This window comes from Hordeum vulgare, chromosome 3H, assembly GCF_904849725.1.
Source record: "Hordeum vulgare subsp. vulgare chromosome 3H, MorexV3_pseudomolecules_assembly, whole genome shotgun sequence".
In the NCBI taxonomy this organism is placed as follows: Eukaryota; Viridiplantae; Streptophyta; class Magnoliopsida; order Poales; family Poaceae; genus Hordeum; species Hordeum vulgare.
In genome coordinates, this window is record NC_058520.1 from 610,649,082 (window position 1) to 610,665,012 (window position 15,931).

Below are 15,931 nucleotides of genomic sequence, written 5' to 3' on the forward strand. Positions count from 1 at the left end.
CACATCTTCGCTATTGAGATACCAGCTGACTGCCACAATGATATCCAAGAAAAATTCAGGCATGAACATGAGAGGACTTCGATGGCTCATATGGCAGTCGCCTTGATCGACGAGGGTACGCTGATAGGAAGACCAAATTCCCAAAGTATCAGTACAAAAAGTGGGAGAGGATCCCACTTGACGGTATCAACATTGAGTATGGAGCAAAAGATGCATACGTTGCATACGAGTTGTACCGCAAGATTCGAACCATGAACTATGGGCAGCGTCACCTCGCACCAGCACCACCACCACCAACTTGGGGACTTTCTGATTCAGAAGCGTAATGTTCACAACGGCGAACACTTAAATATATATATGTGCTAGCTATTATTATGTACTGCTTGGACGAGTATTATTATGTACTGCTTGAACAAATTTATGTCTAGTTTATTTTTGTGCCATTAGTTTCCAAATTTGAATGGTTTTAACCCTTTCTAACTTCATTTGCTACTTTTCATGATATCATGCATTTCGACCACATATATATAACACTCTTCATTTGTTGTAACCCTCTTAACTTCGTGTAGTAACTAATGACCCTGAAATTGAAAAGCGTTAAAAATGAACTCTCAAAAGGCTGAAAGTTGGTTATGTGGGTGAAATGATGATACCATGCCAACTTTCAACCTTTTCAGAGTTCATTTATAGTGCTTCTTAATTTCAGGGTCATTTAGCTCAAAAAATAGTAAATGCATGAAAAATACCAAATGAAGTCAGAAAGGGTTGAAAGTTGATGATGTGGCTTTGAATGCTCCATTTTGAACACACAAAAGTCTGGAGTTCAAATAAGTTCAAAAAAATGAAATCCCTTTGTAACAGATAAGTTTTCATCCGAAACCCTCATACTTCGAAAGAGATTGTCCGTTTGTACACAAAGTGCATCCAATTTTTGTGTAACCCTCTCAACTTTTTAGCACATGATATGTGGGTGAAATGATGATACCATGCCAACTTTCAACCTTTTCAGAGTTCATTTGTAGTGCTTTTCAATTTCATAGTCATTTAGCTTAAAAAAATCAGTAAATGCATGAAATAAATCAAATGAAGTCCGAAATAGTTGAAAATTGATGATGTGGCTTTGAATGGTTCATTTTGAACACACAAAAAGTCTGGAGTTCAATTAAGTTCAAAAAATGAAATACCTTTGTAACAAATGAGTTTTCGTCCGAAACCGTGATACTTCAAAAGAGATTGTCCGTTTTGGACACGAAGTGCATCCAGTTTTTTAAGTGACCTTATCAACTTTTTAGCACATGGTATGTGGGTGAAATGATGATACCGTGCCAATTTCAACCTTTTCAAAGTTCATTTCTAGTGCTTTTCAATTTCAGGGTCATTTAGCTCATAAAAATGAGTAAATACATGAAAAATAACAAATGAAGTCAGAAAGGGTTGAAAATTTATGATGTGGCTTTGAATGGTTCATTTTGAATACAAAAAAAGTCTGGAGCTCAAATAAGTTCAAAAAATGAAATAGGTTTGTAACAGATGAGTTTTCGTCCGAAATCCTGATACTTCAAAAGAGATTGTCCGTTTTATACACGATGTGCATCCAATTTTTGCCGTAACCCTCTCAACTTTTTAGCACATGCTATGTGGGTGAAATGATGATACTATGCCAAGTTTTAACCTTTTCAGAGTTCATTTGTAATGCTTTTCAATTTCAGGGTCATTTAGATTAAAACAATTCAGTAAATGCATGAAAAATACCAAATGAAGTTAGAAACGGTTGAAAATTGAAGATGTGGCTTTGAATGGTTTATTTTGAACACACAAAAAGTCTGGAGTTTAAATAAGCTAAAAAAATGAAATGCCTTCGTAACAAATGAGTTTTCGTCCGAAACCCTAATACTTTAAAAGAGATTGTCCGTTTTGTACACAAAGTGCATCCATTTTTTTGCTCTAACCGTCTCAACTTTTTAGCACATGCTATGTGGGTGAAATAATGATATCATGCCAAGTTTCAACCTTTACACAGTTTGTTTTTAGTGCTCTTCAATTTCAGGGTCATTTAGCTCAAAACAAATCAGTAAATGCATGAAAAATATCAAATGAAGTCAGAAAGGGTTGAAGATTGAAGATGTGGCTTTGAATGGTGTATTTTGAACACACAAAAAGTCTGGAGTTTAAATAAGCTAAAAAATGAAATGCCTTTGTAACAGATGAGTTTTCGTCCGAAACCCTGATATTTCGAAAGGGATTGTCCAGTTTATACACGAAGATATTAATTATGCCATATTAAATGAATAAATGGCAAAAATGAATAAAATAAGATTATTACTTATTTTATTTTCATTGAAATTCAATATTATTATTACTTATTTTATTTTGAACTTTTTATAATTTTGTTTTTTTGTTTTTTCAGAATTTTTTCGATTTTCTGATTTTTTTGCGTTTTTTGAAGTTTTTAAATTAATCATTGTTGTTTGTTATTCATTGTTGTTTATTTTGATAATTGTTTTGAAGTAAAAAAATTAAATCATGTGACATTAAGACCTAAGGGTTAATATGATTGATAACTTACTATTGTCAAGAAAACAACAAGTGCAGACTTGGAAACTAAGGGTGATAGAACTCGAAAGTTAAGCATGCTGGGTTGGAGCAATGGGAGGATGGGTGACCGGCCAAGAAGTTAGACGATTTGGAATGAGGGGTGATTAGAGATTAAATTGTGAAATAAATCAAAGATTTGAAAATCAGAAAAAATTTGAATAAAAACAAAAAAATATTTAAAAAAAAATACCTTTAGTAACACCAACTGGGACTAAAGGTCGCGCTCCAAAAAGCTGCCACGCGGATGCCTTTTGGTCCCGGTTCATACGCGAACCAGGACCAAAGGTTTTGGACTTAGTCCCGACCCTTTAGGTCCGGTTTCAAAACCGGGACAAATGGGCCTGAGGAACCGAGACAAATATTCCGTTTCCAACTAGTGATGCTCAACATAGTTGCCGACCATGTTGTACGGCCATCCCAAATGGCTTTCATACAAGGAAGAAATATCCTGGATGAAGTAGTTATCCTTCATGAGACCGTTCATGAGATGCAACACAGAAGAACATGAGTGGGGTAGTTCAAAAAAAATTGAACCTTGAAGACAGTGGGAGAGACTTCCAGTGACATATATTAAATCAGCATAATTACAAGGAGTGTGGAGGGAAGGGGGAAGGGGGTTAGTTGATGTTGTTACGTTAAGTGTTACGTCAAAAGATCGGGGAGCGGAGGGGTTCCTACTTACACACAGTAGGCAAATAGATTAAAGATAGCTCACATAAAAAAGCAATGTAGGAAGCAAGGCTAGACTTTGCTCTATGCTCAGTGAGTGTGAAATCCTGCTTAAATCTCGCCAGCCAGGACGCATGAGAGGGTTGAATTCCTCTGAAGCACTTGTTGTTTCTCTCCATCCAGATCCCCCATGCGTAACAATGAAAGTTTCCATGAACAGGGCTTTATGCCAAGCTTGTTTGCCTATGTGCATCCTGTTAAGTCTACATTCAGAGTTTGGCCAAGTTTGTTTTAAACTACCCCACTCGAAGTAGCCATACCTTTGGAGGTCAATGATTCTGACATGCTGCCTTGCTTTCACGGCGTGAGCTCGTGTGGAGAAAGGCAGGCAGGGCGCTATGATGGCAATATATAGTTGTAGTTGAGGCTGTCCGGAAGGTGTATCGAGCGGCGATTTGGTCCCCTGGTTTGGATGGGAAGGAATAGATGCTCGCCACTTTTTGCCCCCACGAGGTTTCAACATAAGAATTCTATCAAACCTAGCTAGATGGTCATCTGCAACACATTAATCGTTTAGTTGATCCTAGCAACGAGTGCAAATTCGAACCTGGCTATATCAAAGAGTCGGAAGAGAATATTAGGCAGTGGGCATCGTGAAAAGAGAACCAAAGGAAACTTAGCCGGTCACCTCGAAAGATTTATTCCAAACCCACTCCTTTAAAAGTAAGGGATTCCCAACTCCACTTACGCTTCCTTTTGCGCCATGAAGAAAAATATATTTCTTGCCAACCCTTACATCCATTTTCGGGATTCCTTTTACATTGTTCCAGGACCGTCTCCAGAATGCAAAATGAGATCCTAAAATTTCAAAAATTCATATAGCTAAAGAACTAATATAAATAAAGTATATGTTCACTTAAGAATATTGATGGCCGGCGTGTGAGGTATGTCGGATCTAGCTTTGAAGAAATAGACGGAGATGGATCAAACACGCATATAGTGCAGCTTACACACATTCCTTCCTTCATGAATTGCTTGAGGTGCGAGGAAGAGAAAAACAACGACTGTTTTGACACACACTGGCCTTTCTTGTTCAACATTGTCATTGACAGTTTGGATCTATGGTAAGCCAGTATGTCAATGCCACAATTCACGTGGATTAATAACTGTCCAGTGCCGTGCCGACATACGAGAAACTCAATCAGCTGCTCATGGATATTGAATGGGAATTAAATTTCCTCTGGTAACTATGCATGCCCTAGAGCGTATCGAGACACTTTCGGACCATGCGCCCATCATTCCTGATTCTAATTCTGCTAGTTTCTCTACTGCCCGACGCCCATTTAAATTCGAATTAGGATGGTTACAGCGGGATGGTTTTGTAGACATTATCAAGAATGTTTGGGAAAGGCCCGCCCTTGGTCAAATGCCGATTCAAAGATAAAATTTTAAAAACCGTGCCACTTGACACATCAGGAGAATATACAAAAAAGAAAAGCAATGCCTTACCGGTATTATAGATCACCTCGATAAAATTGCACAGATTCGCACACTGTCCGAACAAGAAGAATAATATGAAAAATCAATCTAACGAGAAGATAGCACGTCTTTTGTGAGAGTAGAAAATCAAGTGATATCAAAGGTTCTAAGCCTAGTTCATCTTGGAAGGAGACCGTAACACACGACATTTCCACAGGGTCGCGAGTGGGTGGTACATGAAGAAGTGTACTCCCTCTGTAAACTAATATAAGAGTGTTTAGATAACTAAAACAATGATCTAAACACTTTTATATTAGTTTACGGAGGGAGTATTTATAATCTCCAATAGGATGAGAGACGGATCGAAATACATGCGGAGCTGAAAGAATATATAACTAGGTATTACAAGTCTCTGTTTGGGGCTCCGGATGAGGGGAACATAACCCTCGATGAGACCCGAACGGAAGACATCCCTCAAGTTACGTTAGAATAAAATGACATCATCACGGGGCCATTCTCAGAAGAGGAGGTTCAAATGGAAGACAACAAAGCTCTAGGCCCTGATGGTTTCCTTGTAGAGTTCTATTAGAACTTTTGGGATGTCATCAAGTTCAACCTTATTGAGTTGCTTAATTTTCTTCACACCGGCCAACTTGACCTATCGAGGCTAAATTTTGATGAAATGGTTTATTGCCAAAGACTAAGGAGGCTGAACAGATTCAGTAGTACAGATCGATATGCCTCCTTAATGTCAGCTTCAAAATTTTCACCAAATTTGCCACTAATATGCTCAACATAGTGGCTGAGCATGTTGTACGTCCATCCCAAACGGATTTCATGTATCGTGGATGGAGCAGTTATCCTTCATGGTACCGTTCATGAGATGCAACAGAAGAACATGAGTGGGGTAGTTTAAAAAAATGAACCTTGAAGACAGTGGGAGAGACTCCCACTGACATATATTAAATCAGCATAATTACATGGAGTGTGGAGGAAAGTGGGATGGGGGTTAGTTGATGTTGTTACGTTAAGTGTTACGTCAAAAGATGGGTGGGGGGGGGAGGGGTTCCTACTATACACACAGTAGGCAAATAGATTAAAGAGAGCTCACAAAAGAAACAATGTATGGAGCAAGGCTAGACTTTGCTCTATGCTAAATGAGTGTGAAATCAGTGAACAAATATGTTTTGTATTGCACGCCTCACATAGGGCAGCTGGATATCACATATATAGATTACAATACTTGATCATCAAGGAAGATCAAGAGGATCTCTAACCAAATCAATACATATCCGGTACGTAATCATATTCCTATGCAAAGATATATGTACAAAACGAATACATTAACAAAATCCTGCTTAAATCTGGCCAGCCAGGACGCATGAGAGGGCTGAATTCCTCTGAAGCACTTGTTGTTTCTCTCCATCCAGATCCCCCATGCGCAACAATGAAAGTTTCCATGAACATGGGGTTTATGCCAAGCTTGTTTGCCTATGTGCAACCTCTTAAGTCTGCATTCCGAGTTTGGCCAAGTCACCGCCAAAGAATTCCAGCAGCGGGAGCTAAAGGGGCAAGCAAAGAAGATGTGCCAAAGTTTCCTCGGGAGGGTCGTCGCACAACATGCATGCATAGTCATCATCAGCAACTCTGTAGTGTCTCCTGCGTAGCATATTTCTCGTATTCAGTCTGTCAGCCAAGAGAAGCCAAGCGAATACCTTCCATTTTATATTGCACATGGCTTTCCATAGTAGGGGTAGCGAGGCACGCATCGTGTTGTTGGCATCAAGGGTAAAAAGATGGGGTTTATATCATATTGCATGAATTTATCCCTCTACATCATGTCATCTTGCTTAAAGCGTTATTCTGTTTGTTATGAACTCAATACACTAGATGCATGCTGGATACCGGTCGATGTGTGGAGTAATAGTACTAGATGCAGACAATATCGGTCTACTTGTCTCGGACGTGATGCCTATATGTATGATCATTGCCTTAGATAACGTTATGACTTTGCGCGATTCTATCAACTGCTCGACAGTAATTCGTTCACCCACCGTAATACTTGCTATCATGGGAGAAGCCTCTAGTGAAAAATATGGCCGGGTTAGTTCCATTCATATCATGCAAATTAGAGTCCAAAACAAGGGCAAAAGAATTTGAAAAAGTAGATACGATAGAGACGTATCGTGCAGCTCCACCAACGACAGAAGAGTCACTAGGGTTGGCACGATGGGCGCCATCAGGGCCATCACCATCGTAGCGCGTGCGCGCCTCACTCTGTTTCTCCGCCTCTCCCCTGCTATCTGATGCGAGCGATAGGTGAGGGAGGGGAACCAGAACGGTGGTGGGTGGGGAAAGCCATTAATGGCGGTGGTTGGGGAAGGCGTGTCGCCCAACGCGACGCGCTCCGAGTCGGTCGCCATCTCTCCCGAGACGAGTTAAATTTCCGCCCACTAATAATTCGCCACTGTCAGTTGATCCCGTCATCAGTTTGTTTGTTCCAAAAATAGTATCTACACAGCTTGTTAAGATGGTCCACAATGTTAGGTGGGATCCTGATCGAGCACATGGCATAGATTGCCAAGGATGTTATCACTGAATTAATAAGTGTTAACTTAGAGAATGGTCAAGCAAGGAGGTTGCAGTTGATATTTTTCTTTCTACCGAGGCAACATGCAACATCATATCAGACACTGAAGGCCTTGTCGTCCCCATGGTCAAACCAAGCTAGGTGAATGGCATTTGCCCTATGACACAATCAAAAACATCTACAAGCTTTTGTGTATGCTGGGAGGTCAGGATTAAAGGAATCAAAGTTGACTTGTGGAAATTTATACGCAAATCGATACATGTGGCATAGTCCACCAAGATTTGCTTCATATGTTTATCCTGAACTGTGCATGCTGGCATTACCAAGATGGAATCGTCAGCGTACTGAATTACCAGGTAATCATTTCAGGCGGAGGGGTTGGGCAGCTATATCTGGCCCCGAGCATAATCATCATTAATAAGATTGCAACAAGTCGGCTGTCAGCACAAAAATCAACGGCGACAGGGGGTCACCCAGTCGAACCCCACACTTACACTGGAATTGTCTGCCTAGAGTGTCGTTCAATAGAACAGAGGATTGACACGACGAGAAAATGCATTAAATCCATTTAAGCAATCTGTCATCAAAAACCATGTGGTCAATCATTGGGTCTTGCTCGATTCTATAGACATGGTAGTGAAATACCTGTTTTCTCTTACGACGACTTTAGCCCACCTGACACGGAACATCGTCGCATCATGCTTTCTAGCATAGTTAAGCTCCTAGATCTCTTCGACCCTTTTGTAGAATCTTTCAATTGTGCCATTGGAGTCGGTCACGCATTCAGTCGTCACTTGAGTTCTGCTAATCATTGTCCATGTCTTTCGCCTCTGTGTAGAACATGTACCCATTGATATTGTATGCCTCATAGGACATGAATTTGGGCGCGTGGCCCTGTGCTAAGACCTGTATGAGAAATCCGTCCGCACTGCCCTCTTTAGGGGGATTAGCACGGACCTACTCTTTGAATCAACGCAAGAAAGTGGCGTTGTGCCCTATAGTAACTTCGTCGTCCGTCTTGTGCATCCCCTGATCATGGTACTTCTTTGCGATGATTTCTTTGTGCAGTGTTACATAATCATCTACCACATCTAGGTGTTCTAGCACTACTAAGTTAGCCCTGTCAAAGTCGTCCCGTCGATCCGAGTAGTCCACATGCAATTCCCTCTTGTCGTTGTTGTGACCTTATCCCCCGAGCCTCCCATGGTGCTTGTTGACGGGCAAACCAACAACAGGTTATTCTTTGCCCATATAATTTTCCCAAAAGGAGATGACTCTTGGGTCAGATACCCCTGGATGATGCTCCCCTCGGGACGGGCCATGTTACGAATGAATCATTTGATCACCCCATTCATCCTCTCCAATGGCTTCATGCTGTGAAGGAATGTCGGCCCGAGGTCGATGATGTCGTCCATAATGTGGACACTCAGATGCACCATAATGTCAAGGAATGTGGGGGGAAGTATGATACGTCTCCAAGGTATATATATTTTTTGAGTGTTCCATGCTATTTTAGTATCAACTTTGGATGTCTCATATGTATTTATATGTTGTTTTTTTTTATCTTTTTTGGGACTAATCTATTAACTCAGTGCCCAGTGTCAGTTCCTGTTTTTTCCGTGTTTTTGACCTTTTACAGATAGGAATATCAAACGGAGTCCAAACGGAATAAAACCTTCGCCACGATTTTTTTCCGAACAGAAGACACAGAAGAAACTTGGGTACCAAGGCAGCGGAGGTCGTGGGATGCCACGAGCCTGTGGGCCGCGGGCCAGGGCCAGGCCACTGCCCATGCGCTCCTGGGCCCCACGAGGCTCCGGTGCCCTACCTCTTCTGCCTATAAATTCTGATAAATCATGCCCCGACGAAAAAGAGAGCCGCATATACTTTTCCGCCGCCGTAAGCTTATGGTTCCGCGAGATCCCATCTGGAGGCCGTTCTGGTACTCTGCCGGAGAGGGATCCGGAGACGGAGGGCTTCTTCATCCACACCATTACCCCTCCGATGATGCGTGAGTAGTTCACCACAGACCTTCGGGTGCATAGCTAGTAGCTAGATGGCTTCCTCTCTCTCTCTTGGATCTTCAATACAAAGTTCTTCATGATCTTCATGGAGATCTATCCGATGTAACTCTTCTTTTGCGGTGTGTTTGTCGAGATCCGATGAATTTTGGATTCATGACCAGATTATCTATGATTATTATTTGAGTCTTTGCGGATTTCTTATATGCATGATTTCATATCCTTTTAATTCTCTTCGAGTTATTGGTTTTGTTTGGCCAACTTGATCTATGATTCTTGCAATGGGAGAAGTGCTTTGTTTTGGGTTCATACCGTGCGGTGACCTCACCCAGTGACAGAAGGGGTAACGAGGCACGTATCGAGTTGTTGCCATCAAGGGTAGAAAGATGGGGTTTTCATCATTGGTTTGAGTTTATCCCTCTACATTATGTCATCTTGCTTAATGCTTCACTCTGTTTGTTATGAACTTAATACACTAGATGCATGCTGGATAGCGGTTGATGTGTGGATTACTAAGAAGTAGATGCTGCCAGTATCGGTCTACTTGTCTCGGACGTGATTCCTATATGCATGATCATTGCCTTAGATAACTTTATGACTTGGAACGATTCTGTCAATTGCTCGACAGTAATTTGTTTACCCATCGTGATACTTTCTTTTTCGAGAGAAGCCTCTAGTGAACACTATGGCCCCCGAGTCTATTTTCCATCCATTGCTTTCAGATCTATCTTACTTTCTCTGTCAGATCTCACTTTTGCAAACAATCATGAAGGGATGGACAACCCCTTTGTCGCGTTGGGTGCAAGTTTGTTGTTTCTTGCGCAGGTGTCTTGGCGCCTCATCTTGACGCTCCTACTGGATTGATACCTTGGTTCTCAAACTGAGGGAAATACTTACTGCTACTGTGTTGTATCACCCTTTCCTCTTCAGGGCAAAACCAACGCAATCTCGAGTCAACATGCCAAGTTTTGGTGACGTTACTGGGAAGTAGCAAAGTACATCTCAAGCTCACATAGTATGACAACGATCTCTTAGTGTAGCCTTCGGAGCTGCTTCACACCGATGGACTTTCAAGAGACAATGTCGAAGAAGGTGAAGACACTAGTAAGTGTCTCACGGACGTGCTTCTCCATTATCCCTCTTATGGCAACCGGGAGTATCTACATCATCATCACTTGACAGTCATGAGACTTCATCCCGCTGAACCTTTTCTTCTTGGTGTCTAGAAATCTCCTTATCGTCCCACAGTAACCGGAACTGAATTTGATTCCTGTAAGGCACTTGATGAATTGATCGATCTCCGTCGGACTTAAGGTGAAGCACGAAGGGGGCAACAATTCTGCTCCTTCTTTTTGACGTTTCTTCCCCTTGGCCCCATTGTTGTCTCCGTCTGTGTCTCCTCCGTCGACTTTTTACAGGGCATCTAGACATCCCCCCTGATCTACACATCCTCCAAGTCTTTCCTTGCCTTCGGTCCATCCTTGGTCTTCTCTGGCATGCCCATCAGTTTGCCAAGCAAGCCCTTGAGGATATTCTTCGTTATATGCATTTGATCAAGGCAATGTGGAGTGTCGTGATTGGGCCAGTACTCCAAGTCCCAGAAAACCGGCCTCGTTTTCCATACCTTCAGTAGCGGATCCGGTGCCTTTTCCATCTTTCCTGGCGCGGGGCATTGTTCCCACTTATTCAACAGCTCACTGCTTTCGGTGCCGCTCCTCTTACGTGGAGGTCCTCGATGCTCAGCCAAACCATTGAATAGATCTCCATGTTTTCTCCACGGGTCATCCTTTTCGAGCCATCTACGATGCCCCATGTACACGATTTCCCCTGACCCGCCATCTTTCGTTGAAGTAAGCTGCTAGGACGTTGTATCATCCATGCACCTCATGCATCCGCTGTATCCGTGGCACACCTGGCCTGTGGTGTACCCGTAACTGAGATAGTCGTGCACCGTCATCATCAGTGCAGCTCTCATATAGAAATAATCTCTTGTGCTTGCGTCCCATGACTTGACCGGGAATTTCCATAACATGTCTAGCTCCTCTTTCAGATGCCCCATATATAGGTTAGTATTATTTCCCGGTTGTTTTGGCCCTTGAATCAGCATGCACATTTGTATGCACTTTGTCTTCATGCAATTCCATGGGGGGAGGTTGTACATCCATACAAAGACGGGCCATGTGCTGTGGTTGGTGCTGTGGTTTCCAAACAGATTCATGCCATCGGTACACGCACCAAGCACGATGTTCCTTGCATCTTCCCTGAAAAGTCGATATTCAGCATTGATTGCTCTCCACTGGCTACCATCTATGAGGTGTCTCAGCTTCGGATCGTCTCCATCATCGGGCTTGTTCCTCTCCGCGTGCGAGCGAATGAGATTTGCTTCCTTAGGATCTACGAAATACCGCTGCAGAGGGGGAGTGATCGGAAAGTACCATACAACTTTCTGAGGAGCTTTCTTTCCTGCCTTCTTGTATCGAGAAGCATTGCACACTTGACACCTAGTTTTTTCTGTGTTCTCACACCGATAAATGATGCAATCATTGGTGCATGCGTGGTATCTAATGTGTGGCAGATCCAATGGGCAAACGATTTTCTTGGCCTCATAGACACTAGTAGGACATAGGTTCCCTATGGGAAGCACTTTATTTTGTAGATACTTAAAGTGCTCATCGAGGCTTTTGTTTGTCCATTTGTTTTTGGCCTACGTATTTTGAAGTTCGAGCGTGAAAATCAAGCGGGTAACCTCGGGATCGCAACTGTCATATAATGGAGTCTTCGAGTCTACTTCAAGTTGCGCCAGCTTGGCCTCCTCTCTTGAATCAACTGTGTCACTATTCATACTCTTGTGAAGGAGGTCTCGATCATGAGGGTCCTGCACGACTGAACTTAGTAGCGTCGAAGTCTGCCGCGTGTCCATTGACTCTTCTCCATGATGTCCGGACTCTGCTTCTTCGTCGAGTCCAGAATTTTCTCCGACGCCATGTCCAGACTCTTCCCCGCCGCCGTGTTCAGACTCTTCAGAGCCGTCATGTCCGTTGCCATAGTCTTCATGTTGATCGGTCATATCTTCGTCTAGACTCATGTCGTTATTCCCTGGCATGTGGGCGTCCTCATCATCATCTTCACTTATCCATCGAGTATAGTCATCCATGAAACTATCTTGTACACAGACATCTAATTCTAGTCCATTTATTTGCATGCATGTCCATCACCACGAATTGCAAGTATCGCTCCACCTTCCTACCACTCACCTTCATGACTGCAAGGTATAAAAAGAAAAAACGTCATAAACAAAATGCATGCATATAAAAATTTGGCATGACCTTGCCTAAAAATAGGACATATCGAGTTTGCTTGAAATTCGCCGAAATGGAAAGAAATCGACATTTCGGCAAAACATTAGCAACTCACGGGTCATGTCACTCACACAAATCCCTTCATATCGCAAACACACATATTCCTATTATTGAAATGCACAACTTTTTACTCGCCTATATATATCCCGAGAGAGATTGTGCACGACTAAATAATGGAAAAGTGACAATGGTGGAGAAGTAACTTAGGGAGAGGAAAGGAGAAAGGAGGGGATAGGGTGTGTGTGTGGGTGAAATGGGGGCAACAATGGTGTATGAAAGGAGAAAGGAGGGGATAGGGCAAAGGAGGGAGGAAGGGGGAGAGGGTGTGTGTGTGGGTGGTAGGTAGAAGGAAGAGAGAAGAAGGGCAAGAATTGTGGAGAAGTAACAATGTAGGAGGAAAGGAGAAAGGAGGGCAAAGAGGGAGGAAGGGGAGAGTGGGTGTGTGTGGGTGAAAAGCTTCCCATAGCCACATGTAGCAGTAGCGCTGGTTCCAGAGGAGCACTACTGCTATTGCACTTAGCAGTAACGCTTACTCCAGCCACTTCTGCTACTACAGTTGCTGTCAGTGGCCTCTTTGGGCCCCTTTTGCAGTAGCGCTGGTTCAAGGGGACCGCTACTGCTATGGAACTTACTAGTAGCGCTTACTAGAGTCTAGCGCTACTACTACAGATACTATGGGTGGCGTCATTGGGCCCCGTTTAGTAGTAGCGCTAGAGATGCATCCAGCGCTACTACTACGGAAGTTAGCAGTAGCGCGTTGTATTTCCAGCGCTAACGCTAAGTAGTAGCAGCGGATGCTATTTTCCAGCGCTAGTACTAGGCTCCTACCTACTAGTGATAAGGCAATAACCCATACTACGAATCCGAATATGCCCTCTGTTCGTGTGTCATAAGCAACTAGCATAGAGAACCTGGAACCGTCCCCCTCCAATTCATCTGTCCGTAAATGCAGACTTCTGGAAAACATTCCAGGATGTTATCTCCTTCACCTATATTGTGTAGTGCTGCGTTAGAACACCCCTAAGTCTCTCGGGAATTCAACATATCCCCAATAACTTCGATATGAGGGGGGGGGGGGGGTCCGCAAGTTTCCATATGGAGGGAATGATTTTTGAAAACAGAGAACTATTTTTAAATAGAGGAAACTCTGTCAAGTGTTGTATTCTGGTGACAAATATGCTTCTTTTTTGCTTAATGTGATAGGTAGTTTCAAGTGTCAATGCTTTATGTGGAGAAAAAGAAGAGTTGTCGCGGATATAATCCACGACAGAGGTCATATCGCCTTGTCATTTCTCAACGACACTGATGGTGAGGAGAGGGAAGATGACGGCTCCGGTGAGGAGGTTAGAGATCATGACGGCTCCGGTGATCGAATGGAGGAGGAAGGAGATCATGACGGCTCCGGTGATCGAAAGGAGAAGGAAGCCTTAACTGTTTCAAAGTCCGGAGAGGTATATATATATATTAATTAAGCCTCTGCTGACTAGATGCATTAATTGTTTTGTATGTACATATATTAACACTTCTTTCTTCTTTTAGCCCTCCGTTTCGAACCAAACTTCGGTAAGGAAATGGGCCCGAAGAAAAGTTTGGACCCAGATGAAGGGTTCACGATCGAAGAAATATCTCCAGAAGGCCAACCGATTGCTCCCAAGAAGACCAAGGACAAATTTATACATCAGTGCGGAGTAATTGTTAGCGACAGTGTCCCGATGAATATCCAAGAATGGAATAAGAAGAAGGACCCTGAAGTTCCTTATGTCCACGACAGACAGAAAGATGATCTTTGGAACTCGCTGATGAGAAATTTCAGCCTACCGCAAGAGGAGCATCTTAATAACCCAGTTATACAGCGAAAGGTCAAGGCGTTTGATCTTAAGAAGATGGCAGAAGTATTCAAGAACTGGAAAAAACTATTGAACAAAAAGTTTGTTGACAAAGACGAGACTCCAAAATACACCATTCAATACTTGAAGATAAAAGATCACTTGCCCGCATTTGTGGCCTATAAGAAATCCGAGAAGGCTAAGAAAAGGTCACATATAAATAAAGCAAAACACTACTAGGGAAAACGCTAGTAGTCACTTCCCGACAGGCCAGGCAGGTCACCCATCCTGTCACTGCTACAGCCCGAGCACACTTAACTTCCAAGTCCCCACTTGTTGTTTTGCTAACAATAGTAAGCTATCAATCCTCTTAACCCTTAGGTCTTGATGTCACAAATTGTTTGAAATCCAAATAATTATTAAAATAAACAAATTAAGTAATAATAATATTGAATTTTTATTGATAATAAAATAAGTAATAAAATTATTTTTTTGATTTTTTTGACAAAATCTTCTTTTTACCATTACTTTTTTTACATTTGGAATTTTGAGAATCTGAGAAAAGTTCATCGGGCAAAAGTTATGGCTGTTTTATATTTTTTTCAAAAAGTTGAAAAAATGGTCAAAATTCATATTTCAAAATTTGTATACCAACTAGGCACTAAAACCTAACTACATCTCAAAGGATTTTATTTTTTGAAGATTTTACCATTTTTTTATTTTCTACAAAACTAAAAAAGACGGTCCACGGCGGCGGGGGGTGGGGGGGTGTGCATAGTGAACACCACTTAGTAGCAGCGTTTTTTATACCAAGCGCTACTACTATCAACTTAACTGTAGTGCTTGTTAAAAAGCAGCGCCATTAGTACAGTAGTAGAGTTTTTTATACAATGCGCTACTACTATCAACTTAGTAGTAGCGCTTGTGAAAATCCAGCGCTACTACTATCAACTTAGCAGTAGCGCTTGTTAAAAACAAGAACTACTAGTATGACCTGTCCCGGGAGCACAGTGAACACCACTTAGTAGTAGTGTTGGTTTTTAACAAGCGCTACTACTATCAACTTAGCAGTAGCGCTTGTGAAAAACCTGCACTACTAGTAAATAGCAATAGTGCTTGTGAAAAACTAGCGCTACAAGTAAGCGCGTGTGTATAGGCTTTTCTCTAGTAGTGAAATGCTACAAATAAGCAGTATCACCATGTTACGGGGTCAGGTGGCTACAGTAAAGCCCGACCTACGTGGGACAAAGCTGAGCAAGACCTGCTTGCTAAAGATGTCCAACCAGCGACATTGCACTCGCTAGATCGGGCAAGGACTTGGTACTTCGGGGTTGGGGGAACTTTGGACCCAAAATCATGGAAGTGTGTTTGGACGAAAGCTTAACTTTGATA

At 42.3% G+C, this 15,931-nt stretch overlaps 1 long non-coding RNA gene across 1 annotated transcript; it reads right to left on the minus strand.

Moving 5' to 3' along the window:
• Positions 1-3,147: 3,147 nt before the first annotated feature.
• LOC123441097 lies at positions 3,148-3,745 on the minus strand. The gene is made up of 2 exons (XR_006630403.1): positions 3,585-3,745; positions 3,148-3,518 (listed from the first exon to the last, which is right to left on the minus strand). It is a non-coding gene; the product is annotated as an uncharacterized LOC123441097 (long non-coding RNA).
• Positions 3,746-15,931: the final 12,186 nt, after the last annotated feature.